The following is an 11240-nucleotide window of genomic DNA, read 5'->3' as shown; positions in this document are numbered from 1 at the left end:
TATTAATACAAGTTTACATTATATTTCAAATGTGCATTAACAATCAGCACTCTTGAATCCTTCTTCTTGCCCTTTTACTCCCATACTATTCCTCCTTGCCCTTGCATTTCCCCCAGTACCCCAACTCTCAGGTCTCCAATCATACCCCCATCGACAACCATAAACAATTAAGGGTGAAGGAAGATGGTATCATGAAGTGTCCTTCTGTTGGTTTAACATGTAAAATCAATTGACACCATCTCACTCTCGAAAAATATTGATCTTGAAATCAGTCCAAAATCAAATTCTTAAAACATTTGATCAATGTCTAACCTCTTAGAGCGAAGAGTATGCATTGAGTACCTAGTTTCAAAGATAATCAAGTCTTTGCAAGAACAAATGTGGATTTGACCAATTTAACTCAATTTCTTAAAATTTGAAGTTAGATTAAATTAAATTACCCTTAAAATCTATTGATTTCCATAAGCAATGTAATATGGAAATTTTATAAAAGTGAACATGGCATTTTCTAAGCATATTTTCATGCCCCCTTTTCAAGCTCATTCTTTCATGATGTGTCGTCAACCCTATTTGCCTTGGTATCATGGACTAACCAAGATACTATTTATAGTAAGTCAATAGGGTTCAATATTTTTGGCATTTTAGTTTAGATCTAGAGTGTCTCACTTTGATATTTCCAATGAGCTATTACACATGATTTTCTGAGTCCAATTAATTTTTTATTAGAATGCTTGAAGATTAAACAATCTATTAATAAAGTGACTACTAAATTAAGGTACATATTAATAAGTCACTTTATTAGTCCCTGCCTTATCTAAGACATGAAACTAATGTTTTCAGTTGGGTTCACCAATTAATTTTACTTACTAAAGTTATCTTATCACTAAAGTTTATGAATGATATTTCTTTAAATTAATTTTTACACAATAATCCTTTAATTTTGATTGGGTAACCACTATTTTCCTAGGGGTTAAAATGATTTATTGATACCAAAATTCTAAAAATTAGATTATAAAAACTTCTTTCAAATCTCTGGAATGTTGGTTGTCTTTTCAAAAAGAAATCTCAATCCTACGTTATTCCTTTCTCTTACGCGATCACTCCATGCTTATCCCAATTTAAAAATTCCCAACATGTCTCGGTGATCTATCGTTGGAATGAAATTTGCAAATTTAGTTTCTATTTAACTCAAACCCATCATGAACATCCGTTTTGGACATGCTAGCTGCCTGGGTGCTTCAACACTGTAACAAAAATCATGAGACACTTTAGTCGCAAGTTGTGGTCTTTGTCTGCCATAGGTAGAGAACGTAGACTAAATCTCCTCTCTACCGAGATAAATTTGATTGAGGATATGAAAGAAATCTCAAAGATCATTGAAAGCAATTTTTCATCTCCATCTCTGTCTAAGACTTTGAAGACCTCTTTCATAGTAGGAGCAACGACCCTGAACCAAAGAAAATGGATTCTGCAAGAAAAATAAGCATGGGAAAACCAATTTATAGCCTAAAATTGTGTTGTGAAGAGGTACAAAGAATCTCATAAGATGCCCACATTCAACAAATCTGAGATGCATTATTTTGAAACAACTTTTGATCAAAGTTATTCTACAGACAAAGCTCTCCTGATTTTATTTCAAAGGATGACTTTTTTCCTTTTTCATTTATACACTGCAAGAGACATCTGAGGGGCTCCTCAGCTGATTCAGCTATGCTCTCAGTTGTCGGTTCTTCCTTCAAAAGAGGCTCAACAAATTCATTGTTGTTAATGGCTTCCTCCACTGGGACCTTCAGTTCCTGCAAGGCTTTCTTCTCAGAATCCTTCAAATTGGCCACAAAGTTGCTCTTCTCCTTGAAAGAAGTGAATTGTAAAGACATGGTGGCCAAATCGTATCCTGACCATGATTTTCCATGCCTTAGGAAACCTCCACTGTTTGATCACTCAACTGCTAATTCTGCCCTTGGCTGACTTATTCTAGTTCACCAGCTCTATTTTTGTCATTTCACAGAGGGCCTCACCAAGTCTTACCGGCAAAAAGCACTAAACTGATCATGGAAGATCAAAGGTCAAGCTAGACAAAGAGTTGATGTGTGACGGATGTGCAAAAGCAAGCTAAAATCCCCCATTTGGAAATAGTTTTGACATTGGTAAAATGTGAAGTGGAAGCATGCTCTCCCCCATTTTGAAATGGTTTTGACATTGGTAAAATGTGAAGTGGAAGCATGCTCTTTTACTTTCCAGTGAAATATCTCGTTGCCAATGTCTCAGTTCCCATCTACAGTACTTGGGAATTCTCAGATAGGATTGCATTAAATCATATTTGATAAATCTGCATTGAATTTATTATAGTAGTAGATATTTTACGGTACTAAAATTAACAATAATTTTAACTTTATAAAAGAAAAATATTTATTTATTTCTCATCTTATAAACTTTACTCTTTAACAATAGATTATATTGATCTTGATATTTCACATTTTATATTTAATATATTTGATAAAGAAGTTCTAAAATATATATAAATAAGATTGATCATTTTTTAAAAAATCATTTCTCTATTACTTTATAAGATACAATAAATATCCTCTCATTTAATTATGTAAATGATTATTCAATTGAAATATTTCTACCATCAAATTCAAGAGTATTTTATAAAATTAAATCTTCATTAATTTGATTTTTAATGGGGGAATATTAATGAGTCAAAGTCCACTGAATTTAGCTGATTTAAAAGAATAACATGACAACATTAAGCATCTCTAAAAATTAACGAATTTGTTTATTAGGAATTATGGGTATGATGTAATTTCTCAAAAGTATTAACAATCATCACTAAATTTTTACATCATTAGTTGAGATGTGACCACTAAAATTGTTGTGGTCTTAGCGTAAAAGTTAGTACATAACCTCAACCTTAACTAATTTGCAAAACCATGGTAATTATGATTTAACCATTGCACAAATCTATCTTTGATTTTCAACAAAAGGCAGGGACTCAAGCTCTATCAAAGCTGACAATTTTATTCTCTTAAGTGGAAAATAATATTTGAAAAATAGGAAAATTAAAGATGAAGAGATAGGTAGGGGCAAGTGAAGAGTCACAGTGCTATTCTTTAAAAGAAAAAGAAAAGCTCATTTGCATATGCTTGTTTTATATTTTAAAATTTAATTTCTCTCTTGGAAGGTTCTTCAGCAAGGTTGAGGACAAAAAAATTGTTAGTTTGGAAGCACTGGACAAGACATCGAGTCTTGCTTAGAGATATCACATAGGTATCACACTTGTGCTTAAAATATTTATTTCTTATTATCCAATCTAACTATAGTTTTATAGTTTTATGTATTTTCGATGGGATCTTGTTACTGTTCTGTTGAAGATTGTAATGTAATATCATTTCAAAATTTATAGTTCTGTTGGGTATTTGTAATTTTTTGAATGAATTAGAAATCAATTACATGCAAAATATTGAATGAAATTCCTATGCTAAAACTCAGGGTAAAATATCTATTGGAAATTAGGGTGGTATTTGAGCAGTTTATCCCGCCAGCCTCTGAGGTTACATGATAAAAAGAAATTAAGGTATTTGCAGAGAACTGATATATTTTCTTTCATTGAAAATATTTTGGCCTTTTATTCCCTTATATGCAATATAAGGGAATTTTGGAGGGATTTGATATTTGTATAATTCGAAACTGGTATCAATTGTGTGGGATCAACGGATTCTTATTTCATTGCTCCAAAAAAATAATAATAAAATCATCAACGACAATGCAGATGCGACTTGAACGTGAATAGTTAGAGCCATCCTTAAGCATTTCAATGTATTATATTGTCGCTCAAAATTCTTTGTCCGGAGCAAATATTCAGTAGCTGAAACATTGAAGTTAAATATTTTAAAAAAAGCTATTGTTTTAGCAATTAATTTTCCAATGGGTCCGATTATATCAAAGGGTATTTGGAATGATTATATGGTGCTCGAACTAACATTTGTGGGCAATATATTGCTATTGTTTCTGATGTGGTGGAAGACTATAGTCAGCGTCAATATATAACATTTTTTGTGAGCAAAGAGGTCATTATTAGCAGGTCATTTTTTGTGAGCGTCAAAGAGGTCAATATATAACATTTAATTTTCCAATTAAATGCTGCTATTCCAATTCATAAAGCTCGTAATAACGTGGAAATAGTATTCTCACCTTTTGTAAACCATTTGGAGCCAGAACTATAAATTCCCATCTCAAGGTGTGATTTTGGTTGCTGAGATTTCTAGCTTAAATGTCGAGCCATGTTTTGAAGAATGGATACTTGTGACAATGTTTGAAATGCATAAATCAGAGGTACCGACTTTCATTGACAAGGAACATGAATTTCGGTGTTTTTGGCACTACCAAATATTTATCTGGAGAACGTTTTCCTTATCCTATTATAGTTTGTTGAAGAATATCTCCAAGTACATTGCAAGGAAGTAAGGAGCTTGGAGGAGTCAATTCTTCTTCCTATCTTCCCTTAGGCCCCGTTTGGTTACGGGAATACCGGGCGCGGAATAGGGTTTTCAGCACCAAAATCGGGTTATGGAAGAAAACAGTGGCGTTTGGTTCATCAAACGCATAACCCGGTTTCGGGTTTCGTCTGCCAATTTCGCTCGAAAATTGGAAGAAATTTCTTCCAAGAAATAGGTGGAAGTTGAAATGAAAACCAAGTTTTGGGTTTTTATGAATGCGTTTGAATAAATCGTCGGGTCCGCCGAATCCGCCTTAGGTTTTTGGAAGAACAAATTGGGTTTTTTGGAAGATGACGGTTGTATTGTTTTCGTGCTCTGTTGTGCGAAGGCGAGGGTTTTTGGTTTGCTGCGTTTGTTGGGCTTGTGGGTTTTCTGTGGCCGTGGTTTGCGAGGGTTTCTGGTTTGTGGGTTTTCTGTGGCCGTGGTTTCCTGTGGCCGTGGCGTGTGGCTGTGGCATTTTTTGCGATTTCTCTTCTCCACTTTGAACAGCGGCGGCGGTAAACGGTTCTCCTCTCACACCCACCTTTGCATACTGGATTTTTTTAAGTTTTTTTGGTTCATTCAAACGTAACTGTTTGTTTCAAATCTGTTTTTAAAATAGTCAATATATGTGGTAACTGTTTGTTTCAAATCTGTTTTTAAAATAGTCAATATGTGCTCACTAATAAATTCGAGTATAGTGCTGTGAGAGATCAATACCAGTGAAATGAAAAATTAAACTTTGTAACAATTTCTGGGTGTTTGTTTTAAATCTATTTAGCAAAATAGTCAATATGTGCTCACTAATAAATTCCACTATAGTGCTGTGAGAGATCAATACCAGTGAAATGAACAACCAAACTTTGTAACAATTTCTTGCCAGTAATGAGTTCTAGTATGTTGTTGTGAGAGATGAATGAAATACCATTAAATAGAGCCAAGTCATAAACTTGTGCTCACTAATAAATTCCAGTATAGTGCTGTGAGAGATCAATACCAGTGAAATGAATAACTAAACTTTCTAACTGTTTCTTGCCAGTAATGAGTTCTAGTATACTGTTGTGAGAGATGAATGCAATACCATTAAATAGAGTCAAGTCATAAACTATGTATGAATCAACTATGTATAGATCAATGTCAATCATGGCTTTTATCTATACATAATCAATATGTGCTCAATATGTGCTTAATAATGAATTCTAGTGTGTGCTCATGTGATTACCTGTATATATCATAGTTCCAATCAAGCAAAACATGACAATCATGGCTTTTATCTATACATAGTTGACCTATACGTAGTTTATCATGGTTCAAATCTGTTTAGCAAAACAGTCCAATATATGCTGTAACAGTTTGTTTAGAATCTGTTTGACAAAATAGTCAATATATGCTCACTAATGACTTTCAGTATAGTGTTGTGAGAGATCAATACCAGTGAAATGAACAACTAAACTTTGTAACAGTTTCTTGCCAGTAATGAGTTCTAGTGTACTGCTGTGAGAGATGAATGCAATACCATTAAATAGAGCCAAATCATAAACTATGTATAGATCAATGGCAATCATGGCTTTTATCTATACATAATCAATATGTGCTCAATATGTGCTCAATAATGAATTCCAGTATGTGATCATGTGATTACCTGTATATATTATAGTGCCAATCATAATAGCAAAACATGGCAATCATGCTTTTATCTATACATAGTTGACCTATACATAGTTTATCATGGTTCAAATCTGTTTAGCAAAATAGTCCAATGAGTTCCAGTATAGTGATGTGAGAGATCAATGCAATACCATTAATCAAAGTGAATCATGCCAATGAAATGAACAACTAAACTATGGATATATCAAGTATGTATTGATCCATGCAAAATCATTCAACATACTTATGAGGTCATAAACTATGTATAGATAAAAGCCATGATTTCAAACTATGTATAGATCAATGCAGAAAGAAACTCTATTCCTATTGCCAACTATGTTACTTTTCATCTTCTAAAAGACGAGCCTCAATTTCAGCGGACCCGACAATTTATTAAAACACATTCATAAAAGCCCAAATTCAAGTTATAGTTTGTACATGCGTATGTGTACATACATACATGTGTGTGTATGTACGTACACACATACATACTTGTGTGTGTATGTACATGCATGCATACATACATGTGTGTGTCTACGTACATGCATGCATACATGTGTGTGTGTGTGTGTACGTACATACATGCATACATACATACATACATTCATGTGTGTGTGTACATACACACATACATACATGTGTGTGTACGTACGTACATGCATACATACATGTGTGTGTGTGTGTACGTACATACATGCATACATACATGTGTGTGCACATACATATATACATACATGTGTGTATACATATAGACAAATGGAATCAATATTATGCTTTCATTGGTATAGATAGATTACATGGAGTATAATGACACATTGTAATTTGTTCTTTATGGGCTTATGATCCTCGGTAGTTGGTACTCCTTGTTGTATTTGAATAAATAATTGACTTCTTAATGCAATGAGGCTAGCAAATAATCATGTTGTATCTCGATAGGTGATAGTTGATATTTCATAACTGATAGTGTTTAAATTGTCCACATTTCAGGTCACTAATGGATCCTATGGAGAGTATAGAGGTCCAAGGAAGCATAGTTAGGAAGACCACATACACCCGCATTCTCACAATTCTTTTTGCTTTTGTTGGCATAGCCAAAGTACTGGTAGCCCGAGAAGGTAGTCAAATGGGTAAACGAATAAGAAAAGAAAATTTCTTTTGTAGAGACATTATTCATTCGAATGAGGTGGATTGTCATGATCAGATTCGGATGAGTAGGGCAGCCTTCTTTTCTCTAGCTCGTATTCTGAGGCTGAAAGGAAGCTTGAGAGATACGATCCACTTGAAGTTAGAGGAACAACTAGTGATGTTCCTCCACACCCTTGGGCACAATCTAAGGAACCGCAAGATTGCCCATAACTTTGGGCACTCAGGAGAGACAGTCAGTCGGTACTTCCACAAGGTTTTGATGGCTATCTTAGCCCTTCATAGAGATTACTTCATACCACCTAGTCCAGGCACTCCTCCTGAAATTAGTGGGAAGGATCGTTTTGAACCATTCTTCAAGGTAAATCACACATTATTACAAGTTTATTGTCTGGAATGTTGTCCTTATCTTATTATTACTTGAGCATACATTTGATCAGTGTATCATATCCCACAGGATTGCGTTGGAGCCATTGACGGTACCCATATTCCAGTGCGAGTTGATGTCGACATACAGGGTAAATATCGTGATAGAAAAGGGAACCTATCGCAAAATGTTATGGGTGTCTGCTCCTTTGATTGTAAGTTTCAGTATTGCCTTGCTGGTTGGGAAGGCTCTGCTGCAGATAGTCGTGTTCTAGCCTCAGCTCTATCCAGATCAGATCCACTTGTAGTTCCCCCTGGTAAGCCAAATCACATTTTAATATACTCAAGGTTATGCTAAATGGTTCAAGTATTGACAATATACTTTCTTTATATAGGAAAATATTATCTCGTGGATGCTGGATATCCAAATGCACCTGGATTTCTCGCTCCTTATCGGTGTACACGCTACCACTTGAAAGAGTGGTCAAGAGAAAACCCAATAAACTCTGCACATGAGTTGTTCAACCATCGACACTCCTCTCTTAGAAATGCAGTAGAACGTACATTTGGTATTCTGAAGCAGCGTTTTCCAATCTTAAGACATGCAACGTCTTATGATATCATGACACAATCCTATATTGTTTTAGCATGTTGCATACTTCACAATTTCATTACAATAGAGGATGGCCTTCCATCGGAAGAAGCTATTGAAGAGGAAGATGATCGTGATGGGATAGAGGTGCCACTACTTGAGACATATGGGTTGTCTCAGGAGGATAGAAATGAGTGGGCCCAATTTCGAGAAGATATAGCAAATAGGATGTGGGAAGATTATAGATCTCGAGAATAAATGATTTATTAGAAGGCAATGTGCTTTATATGATTAAATTGATGTATGCATATACAATGATGGTGTTTGATTTCGTTATTCTGATATCAGTCTTTGCTACATTCTAATTAAATAAAAAGAACATTAACTTTCAATTTCACACCTACATTATGTACAAAAATTGTTGATCATATCTGCAATACACAATTCAACTTGAAATATAGATTACATTGATTTAAATGCAAGAAAGCACAATTATTATACATCTTTGCATTGAGAAAGTACAATAACATGCTTCATAATGGGGCTCATGACTATTTACTTGCCATTGATATCACCATTTTGTCTTACTGGTAGTTTTTTTGATGTTGATGTGTTATCATCAATTATTGCTTAAAATGTGTATCATCTTCAGTTAAATTCTTTCAAGTTTATTAAATGTTAGCCTCATTGCATTAGGATGTATTAAAAAATGATATTTAAAGTTTATCATCTTCAATTTTAAATGAAATACAGCAAGGAGTACCAAATGATGAAGATCATAAGCCCACTAGTAAGAAGAGAACAACGAATTCGTTGAAAATCCTATTTTTCTGATGTTACTGCTTGCTGCATTCTATTTAAATTTAAAGAGCAATAACTTTCAATTTCAGTCGTATGATTACTTTAAATCGTAATACGTTTACCTATTCAATATGTTAGCCTTGTTCCATTATGACGTATTACAAATTGATAGTTAAAGATTTTCTATTTCAAATTTAAATGAAATACAGGAAGGAGTACACAATGGCATATACCGAGCTCATGATGAGCATGGATGGATCTGATCATGTGAAACAGATGTGTTCTCCCATTACTTTGAGTGATATAGATGGATCCCTCGCTGTGAGCAACAAATCTTCTTCTTCAAAGAAGAAAATGTGGACAAAATCAATGGAACGCAAGTTTTTAGACTTGCTCCTTGAACAAGTCCATCTCGGACGGAAAGGTGAAGGTGGGTTTAAAAAAGAGGCATGGACTGCGATAGAGAGGACATTCAATTCAGCGATGAACTCGAATCTGTCACGAGATCATTTTAAGAATAAGTTAAAAACATGGAAAGTAGGATATAAAGTAATGAAGGACTTGAAAAATACAAGTGGGTTAGCTTGGAATGAAGAAACTCAAACTGTGGATGCTGAAGATTCAGTGTGGGATGACCTTTTGAAGGTAGGATCATCTTTGTACTCTTTTCATTGAAGAAATTTTTCCTTCTTATTTTAATAATGAAAAACTTACAACCTAATCCATCTATTAATGCTTATATGTAGAGGAGAGAATTCAAAAATGCAAAAATGTATAAGAGGTCACCTTTCCAATATTTCAATGAGTTGGCTGTAATTGTTGGTAATGACATTGCTGAAGGGTTCGCATCTACAACACCCCTTGATGCTGAAGAAGGGCACCCTATGAACGATGCATTTAATGTGCTTGATGAGGATGATACCAATTGTGGTACACCTCTTGACAGCCAACCAGATATTGATGAAGAGTTATATCATTCCAATCAGTCGAGTGCAAGTGCTAGAGGGACTCCTCCACCATCATCATCAAGGAGGGGAAAGAGGAAGAAGACATCTTTGGCTGCATCATTGGATGTGATATGCGAAACTATGAAGGAACTGAAAGATGGTCTCATTAAGCCTCAGATTGTAAAAGTGGATAAATCTGAAGATGATAATATTTTGACTGCTGCATATATTGCTCTCAAAGCTGTCCCTGAACTGAGTCGAGCAATTTTCGTGAAAGCACATGATACCTTCGTGCTTCAACGTGAAAGAGCCAAAGGGTTCTTGATGATGGATGAGGTGGAGAGAGTGGAGTGGATTGCAATGACATTTGGTACCATTTAGCTATTTCAGCTACTGACTGGATTGCAATGACTTATGCTGCATGATTACTCTATTCAATGGTTTTGCATTAATCTCTAATAGCACTAAACTAAAACTATATTAATCTCACATCACTATATTGGAACTCATTATTGAGCACATTTTGACTATTTAATTAGTGATCTCTCACAGCACTATACTGGAAGTCATTAGTGAGCATATATTTACTATTTTGTTAAACAGATTCTAAACAAATTGTTACAGCATGTATTGGACTGTTTTGCTAAATAGATTTGAACCCTGATAAATTATGTATAGATAAAACCTATGATTGTCATTGATCTTCCATGTATCCATACATAGTTTATGTGTTGGCTGTGTTTAATGGTATTGCATTGATTTGTACATAGTTTATGACGTCATAAGTATGTTGAATGATTTTGCATGGATCTATACATACTTGATATATCCATAGTTTAGTTGTTCATTTCATTGGCATGATTCACTTTGATTAATGGTATTGCATTGATCTCTCACAGCACTATACTGGAAGTCATTAGTGAGCATATATTTACTATTTTGTTAAACAAATTTTAAAAAAATTGTTACAGCATGTATTGGACTGTTTTGCTAAACAGATTTGAACCATGATAAATTATGTATATGTCAACTATGTATAGATAAAAGCCATGATTGTCATTCATCTTCCATGTATCCATACATAGTTTATGAGTTGGCTGCGTTTAATGGTATTGCATTGATTTGTACATAGTTTATGACGTCATAAGTATGTTGAGTGATTTTGCATGGATCTATACATACTTGATATATCCATAGTTTAGTTGTTCATTTCATTGGCATGATTCACTTTGATTAATGGTATTGCATTGATCTCTCACAGCACTA

Source organism: Cupressus sempervirens, chromosome 11 (genome assembly GCF_028749045.1).
Source record: "Cupressus sempervirens isolate cs-2001-9-10 chromosome 11, ASM2874904v1, whole genome shotgun sequence".
NCBI lineage: Eukaryota > Viridiplantae > Streptophyta > Pinopsida > Cupressales > Cupressaceae > Cupressus > Cupressus sempervirens.
This window is presented reverse-complemented; position numbering follows the sequence as displayed.